The sequence below is a fragment of the Callospermophilus lateralis genome, chromosome 9, assembly GCF_048772815.1.
Source record: "Callospermophilus lateralis isolate mCalLat2 chromosome 9, mCalLat2.hap1, whole genome shotgun sequence".
Lineage (NCBI taxonomy): Eukaryota > Metazoa > Chordata > Mammalia > Rodentia > Sciuridae > Callospermophilus > Callospermophilus lateralis.
This window is the reverse complement of record NC_135313.1, coordinates 95250664-95267470: the sequence shown is the minus strand read 5'-3', so window position 1 is coordinate 95267470 and position 16807 is coordinate 95250664. Positions and strand designations below refer to the sequence as shown.

Here is a 16807-nt window from a genome sequence, read left to right as displayed (position 1 = left end):
TAAATTTAAATTTATTTTTTCAGCATTCCTAGAAATTAATGATGTTGAATTACATCTGAACCCTGTGCTCCCAGAAAACAGCAACCATTAAGAACTGTTTTGAGCAATTAGAGAAATGCAAATCAAAGCCACTCTGGTTTCATCTCACTCCAGATAGAATGGCAGCTATTATGAAAACAAACAACAATAAGTGTTGGCGAGGATGTGGGGGAAAAGGCACTCATACACTGCTGGTGGGACTGTAAATTGGTGCAGCCAATATGGAAAGCAGTATGGAGATTCCTTGGAAAATTGGGAATGGAACCATCGTTTGACCCAGCTATTCCTCTCCTCAGTCTATACCCAAAGGACTTAAAAACAGCATACTACAGGGACCCAGCCACATCAATGTTTATAGGAGCATAATTCACAATAGCTAAACTGTGGAACCAACCTAGATACCCTTCAATTGATAAATGGATAAAAAAATGTGGTATATATACACAATGAAACATTACTCAACAATAAAAGAGAATAAAATCATGGCATTTGCAGGTAAATGGATGGAGCTAGAGAAAATAATGCTAAGTGAAGTTAGCCAATCCAAAAAAAATGCAGAATATTTTCTTTGATATAAGGAGGCTGATTCATAGTGGGATAGGGAGAGAGACCATGGGAAGAATAGACAAACTCTGGATAGGGCAGAGAGGTCGGAGGGGAAGGGAGGGGGCATGCATTATTAATGATGGTGTAATATGATGATTATTATTATGCAAAGTACAGGTATGAAGACACAAATCAGTGTGAATATACTTTGTATACAACCAGAGATATGAAAAATTGTGCTCTATATGTGTAATAAGAATTATAATGAATTCCACTGTCATATATATATATAATTTTTAAAAAAGAAAAATAAATACCCCTTTAAAGAGAAAGTGAGGGAATGAAAGAAGGGTATAGGGAGATGGATACCAGCAAAGCACAGATGTATGTGTGCATGGAAAGAAAGCTCATGGTGAATCCCATTAATTTATAGTCAGTGTAAGTTAACAATAATATTTTTTAAACCTCCCATCTTTTTGAGTTCTGGAATATGGCTAACTACAAAGAAACTATCTCCCCATATGACTTAGATAACACCCATGGATGCTGCCTTATTTACCAATGACAAAGCTAAAAACAGACACTTTAAATTCCTTTCTTTGCCTCATAACTATTTTCCCTTACCAATCTATCTGAACAAAATGATTGCTTACAAAACTTTAGTTAAGTTTCTTTCTCTCAGGCCCAGAATTTTAACCCACCTTTATTCTGAGCTACATCCCACCTTTCTTAGGTGGCTTTTCTTCACAATAATCTGATCTCAGGATAAAACATTCCCTCATCTATTGCCTGATCACATTCCATCAGTTATGGTTTGGATCTGGAATGTTCCCACAAAAGTTCACGTGTTAGGCACTGCAGCAATATTTAGAGGGAAAAGACTGGAATTTCATCAGCGGATTAATCCATTTGTTGGGTTAATAGTTTGAATGTATAACTGGATGGTAACTGTAGGCAAGCGGGTTGTGGTTGAAGGAAGTAGGCCACTGGGGTGTGTGGCCTTGGACTTTATCTGTCCCTGGTCCCCTTTCTCTACTTCTCCCTCTTCCTCTTCTTCCTGGTTGCCACAAGCAGAGCAGTGTCCCTCCACCACACCTTTCTGCCATCTTGTGCTACTTCACCTTGGGCCCAGACCCATGGAGTTGGCCATCTGTGGACTGAGAACACTGAAACTGTAGCCCAAAATGAACTTTTCCTCACCTAAGTTGTTCTTGTCAGGTATTTTAGTCACAACAATAGAAATCTAACATCTACACCCCTCTTTCCTTCCTTCCATCCTTCCCACCTTCACACAACGGGTTCTCTCCAGCCTTGTTTACTCTCCCCTATGAAAGAAAAGCCCTTTTCCACTTTGGGGACTGTTACAGATATCCTGGTCACAGCATTCTCTCCACTTCAGTAATCTCTTTTCCTTTCAGTTCAAATAAATCTCTTCTTATCTGAGTTTGAAGTTGTTTTTTCTTTCATAGAATTTGTCAATTTTGCTAATCCAAAGAACCAACTTTGACTCAGTTTTATTTATTGCTAATCTGTTTTCCATTGCTCTCTGCTTTTAAATTTATATTTTTCTCCTAGCTTCTCTGGGTTTCACTATTTCTTTTGTTGCATCACTTATTTTGGTGAAAGTTGAGGTTATTTAGTTTAGTACTATCTTCCATTCTAATACATGCATATACAGCAAAAAAAAGTTCCTCTTTACATCTCACAAATGCTAATACATTGTGCTTATACTTTTGCTTCGTTCAAAATAGCGTCTAATTCCCATGTATTTTCTTCTTAAAGCTACAAGTTAAACATGTATTGTTTAATATCCAAATACTTTATAATTCTCTAGGTTTCTGTTATGGTTGTGGTTGTTCTTGGGTTGCATACCATCATAGTCAGAAGACATACCCCATAAAAATGCTAATCCATCAGATTTTATCAAGACTTTTAACATGGCCCAGGATATAGTCTATTTTGCTAAGTATTCCATGTATACTTGAACAGAATTTTTACTGATACTAAATAATCCACCATTGGTCTCTCAGTTTTCTGCATTAAGCAAAAATAGAGAGGGCCTTTTTTTTTCAAGAACGTTTGTTTAGCGAACAGCTTTTGAAGATAAAGAGAGTATCAGTAACAATTAGGTCACTTTGGTGCCCACTACAATAAAGATGGTGTATCCCTTGGGGGTAGAAGTTGAGATTTCCTTTCACCCTAAATGACTAGGGTTTCCTAAGCATTAGGTTTCTCAGCTGTGTTGCCAACATACTGCATTATAGTTCTCTCTTTGGCTTGTACTTTTGACAGTTAGACTACATCACTGCAGGTGAAGTTGGGGGAGGGGGATCAAAGGCAGACCTGAAGCTCAGGATACTTGCTGTGCTGTGACAAAGTTCCAGGAGTCTTGCACCCTCACCAGTGTCTCAGTCCATTCTTGTTATTATTTATAAAAAAAAAAAAAAAAAAAAAAAAAAAAAAACAACTTAGATCAATCAATGTCTTAGTCCATTTGTGCTGTCATAGAAAAGATCACAGACTAGATAGTTTATAAAGAAAACAAATGTATTTCTTACAGTTCTGGAGGCTTGGGAGTCCAAGATCAAAGCCATGGCAGATTTGACTTCTAGTAAGGGCCCATACCTCATAGATAGTGCCTTCTCAGCGTTCTCCCATGATTGAAGGAGGAGGAGGGGGCAAATGCTGCAGTCCTCACATTGCAGAAGAGATGAAGGGCCAGTAAGCCATCTTTTCCCTGCCCTGCTGTCCCTCTCTGCTTCCCTGCTGCCATGAGCTTACGGCTTTCCTCCATCATGATTTCCTGCCATGATGTTTCTGCAACAGAGTTGGCCAACCATGGACTGAATCTCTGAAACCATGAGCCAAAATAAATTTTTCCTCCGTAAGTTGTTCTTCTCAGGTTGGTCACAGTGGTGAAAAGCTGACTAACACACTTTTCTTACATTTAAGTAGTTTCTCCAGGGATTATAACTGCATTCTCAATTTTGCACCTAGTTTAAGATTGCCTTAAGCATGACTTTTCCTTCTAGGGTAGGACTTCCATAAACTATTCTTATACAACTGACCTAGTGGTGATGAAGTTCTTCAGTTTTAGCTTGTCTTGGAAAGTCTTTCTTTCATCTTCATTTCTGACAGATAGCTCTTTTGAGTACAGCATTCTTGGTTGGCATTATTTTTCTTTCAAGATTTTGAATATATTGTCCAATTCCTCCTGACCTGTAAGGTTTCTGCTGAGAAGTCTACTAGTCTAATGGGGATTCCCTTATGTGACTTGATGCTTTTCTCCTGCTGTTTTTATTTCTCTCTTTGGCTTGTACTTTGGGCAGTTAGACTATAACATACCTGAAAGAGAATTTTTTCTGTTAAATCTATTAGAGCTTCCTGAATCTGGATGTCCCTATCTTTCTCAAGATTTGGAAAGTTTTCAGCAGTTATTTCATGAAATAAGTTTTCAATGTCTTTTCCTTTCTGTGTTCCCTATTGGAACACACATAAAGCAAATGTTTCCTCCTGAAGTGATGTTCCATAAGGACTTTTCTCATTCTTTTAAAATTGTTCCTCTTTTTTTCCTCAGTTTTTCAGAAAACTTATTTCAAAAGATTCATCTGCAAGCTCAGAACACCTTTCTTCTGCCTGATCAATTCTGTTGTTGATGCTTTCGACTAGATTTTTATTTCATTTATTGAGATTTTCAGCTTCAAGATTATGATTGGTTCTTTTTTATCTTCTCTATCTCTGCTGAATTTTTTCATTCATCTCATCAATTATCTTCCTAATGCATTCAAATTGTCTCCCTGCTTTCTCTTGCCTCTCTTTAAACTTTTCTCATTCTTTTGGACTCATTGACAGGCAATTGGTCAGTTTCCTTTTGAGGGAGTCTGTTGCTAAAGTTATTATGCATTGACTTTGGCTTAAACAACTATTGAATATAGCTTATTCTACTATAATCAACATTGGCAATGTCTGCAGATATCACAGTGGCCTAGCCTGCAGGTGCTATGGGACTGTACCATCAGCTGAGATGCAACTCTCTTAGGTGGAATGAGTTTGCCAACAGCTCTGAGCATGGTGCCCATGGCTGTAAGTGAGAAGCATCTGTCAGTGTCTGTAATATGTGTGAGGATAAGGCCCATATGGGTACAGTGCAGCATGCCTAGCATCCCTAGTTGGAAGACTGTCAGTGACAGGCTTTTGGTCATACTAGCCAACCCAGATAAGGCACTTGTCGATATCTGAAGGCTGCACAGTGACTTTACCAGGCCTGAAGGGACCAATATGCTAAAGGAGATCCATCTGCTTCCCGGGCCAAGGGTGGGTGGGTGGAACTGAGCAAATACTTCATAGATATTCAGTGGGCCAACCTTCTGAGAATGTGCTGCTCAATTGCTTCTTGGAGACCCAGGAGGATGGGCAGAGCTTCCTGGTGGCTTTCTGGGGTCTTCAACAGGCTGAGCCACCCAGGAAAAAATTCTCAGTTGCCTCCTGGGTCATGGCAGGATGAACTTTGGTGCCAAACTCTGTTTTGGTGTCCTCTGCAGGCTGAACTGCTTCCCAGGACAACGGGAGGGTGATTAGAGCCTCCTGTCTGGTTTGCAAGGTTGATGAAGCTACTGGGGGCAGTTACTTGGATGCATCACAAAACCTGGAGCCAGCAAGATCTTAAGATGTATCCATGCAGCAAGAGTCTGGGTCGAGAAGAATACAACAGCTGGGCTCTTTGTACAGGACAACACAGCAGTATGGTAACCTGGCAGCTTCCCAGACTGGCCTCCCTTTGGCTGTTATGGGTTCTCCAATAGTAAATGCTTCAGGTACCTGTGGTATGAGTGTGATCTGCAGGGACCTTCAGCTTACCCTTTCCCCAGGAAGCAAAGCCACTCTTGGTGGATATTGAGGGATTGAATGGTAGATGCTGGGTGCTTATTTCCCTTCTTTATAGGCCGTTCTGTATCTCTACGTTCTAAATCAGCTTCGCCACATCTCCACTGCACTCTGATGCTCGGTCTAAAACTATTCAGTGAAATTTGGGTTTTTTTTTTCCTTTGTTTTGATTGTTTGTTGGGGAGGAAAGCAAGCCAAGCACCTCTAGTTAGCTGTCTCACTCCTCCGACAAGTCTGTGAACCCTACTCACCTCTAAATGTCCCACTCAGAACCCAGTATCTCATATTAGGTATTAAATTTCAATGAGTTTCAAAGGGGACAAATTATATCCAAACTGTAGTAGCCCATTTTTCCCTTTGTGCTTCTGTTGTTCACATTACACACACACACACACACACACACACACACACAACCCCATTACAAATTTTAATTTTTATTGTTTTAAATTTTCAATAGTGGTTTAAGAAAAAAATTAAATACTCTTTCCTATTTATTCACGTATTGCAAATTTCAGTGCTGTCTTTTTTTATTTGTGAATCTGATCATACATCTAGGATCCTTTATATTCAGCCCAAAGAACTTTCTTTGCCATTTTGGGTAGCACAATTCAGATAGCCACAAATTGCCTCCTATTTCGTCTTTTTAAAAAACATCTTTTCTCTTAATTTTTAGAGAACATTTTACCAGATATAAAATCCTTGGTTTTTTTAAAAATCCTTTTTAAATTTCAATATTTTACAGAAGTTATATCTTTGTCTTCTGCTTCCATTGTTCCTGATGAGAAGTCAGCCCTCATTTTTCCAAATGTGATATTAAAAATGCACGTACCAATGGCTTTTTATATTTTGTCTCTATCTTCGGTTTTCAGAAGTTTGACAATCATGTGCTATTTTTCCTTCATTATATTGTCTGAGTTTCTCATATGTAGCTGATGTTCTTCATCAATTTTGGAAACTTTCAGCCATTATTTCTTCAAATATCTCTTCTCTCTTCTCTGTTTCTGAGACACTAGTTGTTCATCTGGTGAACTGTTTGACATTGTCTGATGGATCTTAAACACTCTTCTTGTAGTCAGTTGCTTTGGTTTTTTATTTTCTTTTTTCTACTTATTTGTGGGTTTGTGTAATTTCTATTGACTTGCTTCTGATTTACTGATACTTGCTCCAGTCATGTCCAGTCCAGTTTTAAATTAAACAAAGTATTCCTAATTTCAAGGAAAGCATTTTTTAGTAGTAGAATACTTATTTCTAAAACTTCTTTTCTCAAGTTTCCATTTTTTTCCCTAACCCTAAAACTAAAATTTCCCATTTCTTTAATGACATTTTCCACCCATTCACCCATTTTTTTCTACTTTGTAAATAAATTTTAAAGTACTGGTTATTTTATATTTTTTCTTTGCTTATTCCATTCTGTGGGCCATATTTTAATCTACTTTAATTAACTTTGTCCCTGCTTCTTTGCAAGCCTGGTTATTTTTATTGTACGCTGGACCTTGTTGATAGTACTTTTTAAAAATTCTAGGTTGTATTCTGCCTACAAATCATAGTGCTAAATTTTGTTCTATTAGGCAGTTGAATTACTAGCCAAGAAGAATTGGTTTCAGGTTTATTTTTAATCTCAGAATATTTCCCTGTTGGGATGTAATCTCTATATTATACGTGACCTTTCTGGGATTTCTAATAAATGTCCAGTGTGTTCAAAAAGGTTTCTCTGCCTGGGTCAGAATTTCAGTGTTCCCCCCAGCACTTTGCAACATCAGAAAACTCTCATTTCATATTCTGGTTTCCATTGCTGTGTCACAAATTGCCTCCGGAATGTAACAACTTAAAATTCCATTTTATTATGCCATCGGATTCTGGGTAGTACATTTATCCAGAGTGAGCAAAGTTGACTTCCATCTACTCTACAGCACTGCACGCCTCAGCTGGAAAGATTCAAATGCTGAGTTTCACTGGACAATTGAAGTACTAACCTGTCAGATGACTGAAGTCCAGGAGTATCTGCTGACCAGAGTATCAATGGCCTCTCTGTGGCTTGTCTGACTCACACTGTTGAAGCCTTGGGGGGTGGTCAGAATGATTACGTGGCTACTCAAGGCTCCAAATACAAGCATCCTGGTGAAGAGAATGAACGTTTAGAGTCCTGTTTTTGTCCGGCCTCATAAATCACCATCACCTTGCTGTGCCTTGCTGGTTGAGACGGTCACAGCACATCAAGGAAAAAGGAACGGAATTCGTTTTTTGAGGGGAGCATACCAAAGTCACATTTTTTAAGAACATGGGATAACATATATTGTTTGACCATATTTACAAAAAACAATCTGCTATAGTCCTCCAGCAGCTGTTATTGGCTTCTCAGAGTCTTTCACTTAAGAGAAGCAAGTTGGGACTTTGCCAAATTCCTAGGGGATTTCTGGTATTTCTCTGATCCCCTCCTTTCTAGTTCCCTACTCCTCAAATTCCAGCCACCTAGCAGCACCAATCTTAATCTCTGTTTCCTCTGATCAGCAAGCCTGCCTGCCACCTTCTACTTAGCTCTATTCTCCTAAGCTATGGCTTGGAAATTGCCCTGCAGAAGAAAGCAAATATAAACGTGGCTCACAGTCCAGTGATATCCTCTCTTTGATTCTGAAACTAGTTGCTTCAAATAGTTTGCTCCATTTTGCACCTGTTCAATGTGAAATGGTGTGGCAGAGAGACCCTTAGGTGGCCCTACAGTTATCTCCGCCTCTTCATGTTTATGCTCCTGTGTGATTCTGCTCCCTTCGCGGGAATCATCGGTGACCTACTTCTAGCCACATAGAGTGTGTCAGAAATGATGGGATTTTCAAGATCATGTGTCTTGACTACTGTGTGTGATTATGTTACACAGAATTATTATACCTATTTTATTGCCATCTCTCCTTCTCCTCTGCCGACTTGGAAGAAGCAACCCATCATCCTATGGGCTGCCTACAGAGAGGCCATGTAGCACAGATCTGGGGGCAGTGTGTGGACAACATCTAGCACAGAACTAGGGTCCTTCATCAATCAGCCTTCAAGAAACTGATGAGACCTAGACATGATCAACACAGTTGTTTCAGCCTTGCTGACATCCCAGATAAAGGCAACCCAAAATCCTGACCCACAGAAACTACGAGTTAGTAATCCTGTGCTGCTATTTTAAGCAACGAAGTCTGCAGAAATGTTGTTATAAAAGCAAAAGATAACTAATGCAGATAATAAGTCTCCTACTACCAACCCCTTTGTGACCAGAACCACAAACTACCCTTTGTTGTGAACCACAGAGAAGAAAATCTCATGATACGGGACCCAGGAAAGAAAAGGAGATAAGGTGTCTTGTGCATCATTGATTCTCAACCCATTAGGAAAGAATTTTCAGCTTCAAAGCATCCCCTTCTATTCCAGTATTCAACAATCCATACTTAGAGCTTTATTACTTGAATTAAACATTCATGTATTCAACAAAGTATATTTAGCCCCTGATATAACCGTCCCTGTGCTTGACACTGAGAAGCCAAAGAGGAATCACACACTGTTCCTTCAAGAAAGGCATAGTGCTCTGCACTTTCCTATATGTTGTCTTACTCAGTGTTTACGGTGGGTGCCGTAATTAGGAAATAACACTTAGAAATGTCGAATCGCTCACCATAGGTATTCAGCTAATGAGTGGTGAGGTCAGGATTTAAACCCAGGAACTTTATTTTATTCCAGAGATTTACTCTGGCATCATGCTAAACTACTGCCTAGGGTCAGACACAGGCCAAGAAAAAAGGTACTCTTAACTCAATGTCATAAATACTCTTCAAGCAAGAAAGGCCTGGGGAGCACAGAGAAGAAGAGTTGAACTCACCACACGTGACAATGGGGAACAGACCACAGCACTGCTCTTCCCAGTGACGAAGGAGAAGGTGATGTTAGAACAGAGAGTGTTAGGAGGACAAAGCTTCAAGTATGGAGGCGTGGAACCCTAGAATCCCAGTCATGGAAGTGGAGGTGTGGGAAGAACAGCATGTAGCAAAAGAAAGACAAAATGCTAAGGTGGGAACTACAGGGGATCTCCTTTCAGGGCAGAAGGAAGCATTGCAGAATACTTAGATCTCTGCTGGCCACAGGACCACTGGCCACAGGACCTCTGACTACAGGGGAGTCTGGGAGAGTGCACTGACATCCAGTGTTCCCAAGTCACCATGATATCTGATATCAGCCATCCAGCACCAACCATGCCCTGGCTGCCTCCTTATCACACCCACTGAGAGAAACTGTTCCACTCATGGTACCCGCTGAAGAGGTAGTCTAAGCAGCCCTGACTGTATCCATTGACCTCTGACCTCTGGCCCAGGAGTGGACATGTTTCTGCTATCCTCCCAGGTCCATGTCATCAATAGACCACACAAAAGACAGACTGGATGGAGTACTAGGCTGTGTTGATCAAGGCCACCGTGGGCACCAAAGTTGGCCAAAACCCGACATAAGCTTAAGTATGGGAGTGTCCAACAAATCACCCAAGAAGCTAGTCTACAGAGAGAAGACAGAATACAGTCGAAACCCAGAGTGAAGCAGAGGAGAGACCTGGGACTCCAGAAGAAGGAAAGAAAGAAAGATGGCACAAAGATTTTTCCCTTGACTTCCTATTTCTTCCAAGGTCAAGGATGTATAACAGCACCTCCTGTTCTTCAAGCCAATATGCTTCCCTAGACCTCACCAATGTGCGTGAGTTAGTTTGACTAGGTTTTTGTGAGGTATAACTAATGACCCTATTCTTATCAGGACTCTTGATTGTAAGGGACAGAAGCCTGCATGGACTTGCTCAGTCATGAAAGGAGTGTGCTCACTCATGTCGTGGGAGTACAGAGGAGGGCTTCCCCATGACTGAATCCAGGATGTAAGCCATCCCTCTTTGCCATCTCCTAGCAACCTACTCCTTCAGTCCCGTCTCCCCATGATAAAGAGCTTCCTCTGTATTGTGGGGAGATGCTGTTGGCAACCCAGAGTATATCCTTCCAGCACAGTGACCCCAAGGGCCAGTTTTCCCACCATCGATAGGAGAAAAATCCTGAGGAAATACTCTTATTGGTTGGATGGACCAAATTCATGTTCCTGAACAAGTCACTGAGGCCAGGCAATTGGGATGCTCTCACTAGTCAAGCTCATGCTACCTTTCAATCCCTGTGATTTGGAGGAAACCTGAAGACCAGGATCTTTAACCAAAAGAGAAAGAAAAGAAGGACCCTGCTAGGAAGCCCGATGGAATAGCTATTGCCTTTCTAAACTACGTTGGAACCGATGAACAGACACCCCCTTCCCCATGAACGACTAAGATACACAGGTCTCAAGCCATCAATGTCTGGTCTCATGCAACTCCCACATGTGAGAAAAGGAGGAGCCACTGGGAGTCCAAACTCTCTGTGTCTCCTAATACGAGACTCCAGGGGGTGCCCTGTTTCTTACTGCAGGCTGCAGAGCAGAAAGAGTTGAGGCTCAGCCTCTAGTGCTCAGATTGGAGTCTCGATTCTGTTATTCACTGGATGTGGGATCTTCAGCAGGCTATATAACCTCCGTGAAACTCAATATTTCATTAGAATGAAAGAAATATCTTCCACATCTCATAGTAATTGTGAGGGCTATGATAATAGAAGAGCAGGAGACAATCTTGTACACTAGGTAGGCCGCCTACAGCCTTGAGAAAAAAATATCCACATGCAGAAACTTTCTGGAACCCATGAAGATGACAGTAGTGTTCATCTCTGGGCAACAGAACTTGGAGGAAAAGTACATTTCTATTGGTCATCTCATATCTGAGAATTTGAGTTTGGGGATTCTCTAATTCTTCTGTGGTAATGTCCTTTTCCCTTGCTCCAAGCAATGGTTATACTCATGGTTCATTTGCCCAAAGGAGATCATTTCAGTGTAGAGGCATTCCCAAGGACAAAGCTGTTCTATTATAATAACAATATATTCTGCCTTATCTGAATTATGCATGTCCCAATACAATAAAGGCATCTTCCTTCAACATCAGGGAAGAAAGCCTTTTTCTTTAACTTCCAAACTGAGATGAACCCAAATCCCACATGCTGTGAATTCCACTCTGTCTTTCTCATGTCTGGAACTTCCTGTAGCTAGGGTAGGCTCATGTTATTTTCCATGATGTCATGGTCACAGCCTCAGTCATAGTTCCTTAATTGCACATGTTGAGAGTTGAGGATTGTCAGAGCCTTCACACCTTGGAAGTAGGGCTGGGGGCCCCAGACCTTGCCTTGGAGTTCCTGCCACTATGGGGAAGGGTACACCCCCTCTGGAAGCAGCTGCCCAAGACCTGGGCCCATCCTCTCTAAAATCAGGTCCAGCTATATCCTGGATTTATGTCCTTCCTTGGGTTTCCATAAATGCTTCTGCTGCTCACCCTGTCTACAGCCAATGGGGTGATACAGAAGGATGGACAGAAACATGGAAGGATGAACAGCTTATGTCTCCCAAGTTTGTTTCCTACTGCCCAGAAGCCCCTTCGGTTTGTTTCTGATGTCCTCTGTCTGCCTTCTGGCTCCTGTCATGAAATCCCTTTCACTCCATTATCTGGTTAGGACCCAGAGTTGCTCATGGCTTCAGTTTCTCCCTCCTGACTCCCCAAAGCTTCTTCAGTTTGGTTCTCTTCCTTCCTGAAGCCTCCAGCCAGCTACCTGATCACCCCCACTACCTGCCAGAAGAGGCTCGGAAGGGCCCTGTGGATGCCGAAATCATCCTGTCCTTGTGCTCTTAAGATTCCTGAGCTACAAACAACAAGGAGCACAGTGCAGTGGCAGAAGCACAAGTTTTCCAAAGAGAGCCATCTCTGGGTTCAGAGGTCACCCCTCCTTCTCTCTAGTTGAGTGAGGCCCACGGGTCTCTAACAGGATTTCAGTTGCCTCGTCTGTAAAATGGGGGTAATTTTACCCATCTTACAGGGTCATTTTGAAGATTAGTGGAAAGATAAATAGAGTACACACACCCTGGGTTTCCTTCCCTGGAAAAGATAACTTCACTCTTGCCAACTCTGAGCCCACTGAATCAAGAACATCCACACTCCTTGCCTTAGCCCCACCAACAGCCTGTTCTTTGCTTCTAACACTCTCTTTGAGAGGTTTAGAGGTCTGTTTAAATCTCATGAAGCAAGCTTCTTTTATACTGGATCTTTGGCAGACTATGACTTTATTTGACAGGGGAAACCGAGGCCCAGAGACATCAACATCTAAGATAGATAAAAGATGGCAACAAGTTCTTTTTCACCATACTGGGGATTGAACCCAGGGCCTTGGGCACTCTAGGCAAGTGCTCTACCATTGGGCTTCATCCCTAGTATTTATTTTATCTTATTTTGGGACAGGATCTCACTAAGTTGCCCAGGCTAGCCTTCAACTTGTGATCCTCCTGCCATAGCCTCCCAAGTAACTGGAATTGCAGTTTGATGAACTGCTTGGCCACCAGTTCTTCATCACTCTTCCCACCAAGAGGTGACATTTGGTTTTCCTTCCCTTGAGTCTGGACTGACCTTGGGACATCATCACAAGTCAAGGGCAGGGATGCTCTGGCTGTCTGGGCCTAGTCTTCTGGAAAGTGGAACTGCCACTTCTTCCCTCCCAGAACCCTCAGTCTTGGGAACGCAGCCACAGGGCACGGGTGGGCACTAACTGCAATTGGCAGTGCCAGATGAGCTCCCTTCAGCAGCCAGCACCGACTGCCAGTCATGCGGTGCGCCATCGTGAACCATCCCGCCATTGGCACCTCCTGCAATGACAATTCCAGCCAGCATCGTGTGGGTCAGAAAGTTGTTCTAAGCAACCACCCAGTTTGGGGGAGGTTTGTTACATAAGAATGGATAGAGAACAAGTGTCAAGGGTCCCACACAGGCCTGGCCTGGCCCTGGGAGCCCTGTAGGAATGAGAAGGACTTTGTCAGGCCAACAAGCCTCCCTCGGCTCCAGACCAGAAGCAGCTTGTCCATAGGCTGCAGAGTCAAGCGTGGGGCTCTACCTCCCCCTTGCTGAGCAGAGCAAGCACTGCAGAGAGCTGCCTGCCAGGCCTGCATTCCCAACACCATCCACCCTCCCTATTCTTGGATGGGAGCCGGCCACAGAGACCTCCACTGCCAGAGAAGCTTGGCTGTGAGGCCCAAGGCTGTGGCTGTACCAGCCCTGGCTGCCAGGGCCAAGAAGAGCAGCCAGCCCTTGGCGCTCTCTGGGGCTGCCAAGGGGATTTGAGAGAATAGCACAAGGCCCTTTCCTCATAAATCAAGGACTTCTAGAGAGGAGACAGCTGGCACCATAAGAGCAGCCCCCAGGCTGAAAGTCTGTCTTAATAAGGCTTCCAGGGAGCATGGCCAACAGAAAGTGGTCTTTCCTCACTAGGATGAGACCTCATGGGGCTGGATGGGGACAGAGAATGCAATGAGGTTTGTGAATCAGCCAGTCCCTTTCGCGCTACCCAAGTGTAAATTCTGGATTCCTTTTTGTAATAAAACACACATAACATAAAATTGGCCATTTTAGCCACGTTTAAGTAGCATCCGATACATCCACATGGTTGTGCAATCATCACCAACAACCACTTCTTCGTCTCCCACACTGAAACTCTGTACATTAAACAACAACTCGCCTTTGACATTTTTTAAAAATTCTCTATATCCCTCTGTTGACTATAAACTCAAAAGATGCAAACCTGCCCACTCAGCCCTGCAAAAGCACAAACCAAAGGTGACCTGAGACTGAGAAGCCCAGCTCCTAAGCTTCGCCCTTCCCATCAGGTCAATGGTGGCCAACATTTACAGAGCAGATATCGCTTGTCACCACTTTACAGATACGAAATTCCGTGACAACGGTATGAAGTAGGGAATATTATCTTCTACTTCACAAATTTAAAGGAAAAAAAATAAAACTAAGCCTGCAAGAGGTCACAGGTCCAGCTAGGGTGACCAGCTAGTAAGTGGCAGAGTCGCGACTTGGAGCCAGGGCTTCCTGAGTTCAGGAGTGCAATTCCACACCCTCACAGCTGCTCCCCACTACCTCGTCCCAGCCCCTCACATGAGAACGCCATCCTCCATGGCTCCCCCTTGCCTCTCAAACCTGAATCTTAATACCGTCATTCCAATCTTCCTCTTTTTCCTCCCTTTCTGGACCAAAATCCAAGCATTTCTTGCCCTGAGGAGGATCATGTGGTGAGGACTGCCATTCTGGGTGCCAGCCTGAGTCAGCCCAAATTATCCTCGGAGCCAAGGACAGGACAAGCCCCACCCTGCTCTCCCTGCCTTGCATTTGGCCAAAATCAGAGTCTTATGGTTTGGATCCAAAACATTCCCCCCAAAAGCTCATGTGTTAGGTAATGCAGAAATGTTCAAAAGTGAAAAGATTGATTATGAGGGCTCTGACCTCATCAGTGGATTAATCCATTTGGTGGATTAATAATTTGAATGGGCTTACTAGGAGGTGGTGAAAATGATAGACAGATGGAGGTCTTTGGGGCTATATCTGGTCCTGGCCCTTCCCCCCCCCCGCCCCACCCCCTTTCTCGGCTGTCATGATCTGATCAACTTTCCTCCATCATGCCTTTCTGCCATGATAATTCTGCCTCGCAACCAGCTGACCATGAACTGAACCTCTGAACTAGAAGGCTAAAATAAATATTCCACCCTCTAAGTTGTTCTGGTCAGTTATTTTGGTCACCGCAATAAAAAAAAAACTGACTAATGCAGAGTGTAATGTAGCAAGAATGAATGAGGGCTCCTAATTGGAAATGACTTTTCCAGCTCCATAGCAGTTCTCAGCAGGCATTCCCACCTGTGCTGTAAAGCTGGGCAACAGGTGGTGGGGATGTCTCTCTCTAGTGAAACTGGGAGTGGGCATGTGGAAGATGGCCCATAGCTGAGAGTGCTCCAAGGTCCTTCCACTCCCTTGATGTCACAGAGCTGGAGGAAACACACAGGGTGGGAAGCCCACACTGAGCCAACTTTGTCCAGGGCCATCCACACACATTTTTTTGAGTTGATCCTCATGGGCATTTTTTATATTTTTAGTGTCTATTTTATGAGAAAACTGAGGTTCCAAAGCTAGACAACCCATATGCTTTGTTCACCAGCTGGGCAGCAGAGGAGTTGGAATCTGAGCCCAGGAATAATTACCTTCAAAGCATGAGCTCTTTCTACTTCTCTACTGACACTTAAGATGTGTCTTCTGTAAGATACACTTCTGGGTGGAGGCTGGGGGGCGGGGATGGGGGGCACTTCCCATAATAAAACAGCTCTCAACTGTGGCAATTGATTCCAAAGGCTCCTGACCCAAGGAGACTCACAAGGCTCTTTCTCTTGGATGTGAATTTTGAATACAGTAACAGGAAGTCATTGAAGGCAATGCCCTGGGTTTCCATACCACTAGCTTCCATAACCCAGCAGTTGGCCCATCAGCCCTTCCTTTACTTCTGTAGATCAGTCCACTAACCTTTCAGCTTACTTAGAGATTTTCAGAGAAAAGGCATCTGTTCAATTGCTTCACTTAGAATAGGTTTCTGTTGCTTGCTACCAAGAACTTCAGTATACATCTAAAATTCTGAAAACATATATAGACAAAAGCAGTTGGCATTCTGGCTCCAACCCAATTGCTTATCCTTCCATATTCTTCAAACTCATCTACTCTAGGCATCTGAATTTCTCTCTGCCATCATACTCAGGCTCATCCCCCTCAGGCCTGTGCTCTGGCCATTCCTCTGCACAAACCCTCCTCTCCAATTCAAACCTCACTTTCATCCAGCCCAAGAAATTCTATGCAGTTTCCAAGATTCAACTCAATCCCCTGCACGTATTCTGAACCATGACAATACAAGCTATCCAAAAATATAATCAAAGTCAACATGTGCTTCTTCATACTGCTATTTACTTGGTTCATAGGCTTTTGAGGATAGAAACTTCATCGACTCTAGCCATCACACAACATAGTCTAGCATAGTGTAGGAACAGAGCAAATTCATGGAAAAGCTTGGGAAGACAGCCTAGCAAAGGCTGCTACCTCTTGACCAAAATTTCTGTTTCATTTTAAGCTGCATTGTGCATTCCAGACTTCCTTCTACTTAGGCATATCCATGTGGTTGTGCTCCTGCCAAAGGAAAGCACACAGAAATTATGTGTGCACTTCCAGCCCACAGTTTCTGAGCAGCAGATGTGCCCACCCACACCCTCTTTCCCCTTCTTTTGACCAGATGCAGATAACAGCAAGGCCCAAGGTACTGGAGAGACTAAGTTCCAAATTACTGTATGGCAGAAAGTCTCCTGCCATCCAAGAGCATCTGCTTTGGACAATTACATCCATGAGAAATAAATT

At 42.9% G+C, this 16807-nt stretch overlaps 1 long non-coding RNA gene across 1 annotated transcript in view; it reads right to left on the bottom strand.

Moving 5' to 3' along the window:
- Positions 1-16807, bottom strand: part of LOC143407323 (uncharacterized) — a 242466-nt gene that overhangs the window by 209873 nt on the left and 15786 nt on the right. Inside the window, exon 3 of the long non-coding RNA XR_013155597.1 lies at positions 7443-7584. This is a non-coding gene — a long non-coding RNA (uncharacterized LOC143407323). The remainder of the gene's footprint in view (positions 1-7442; positions 7585-16807) is intronic.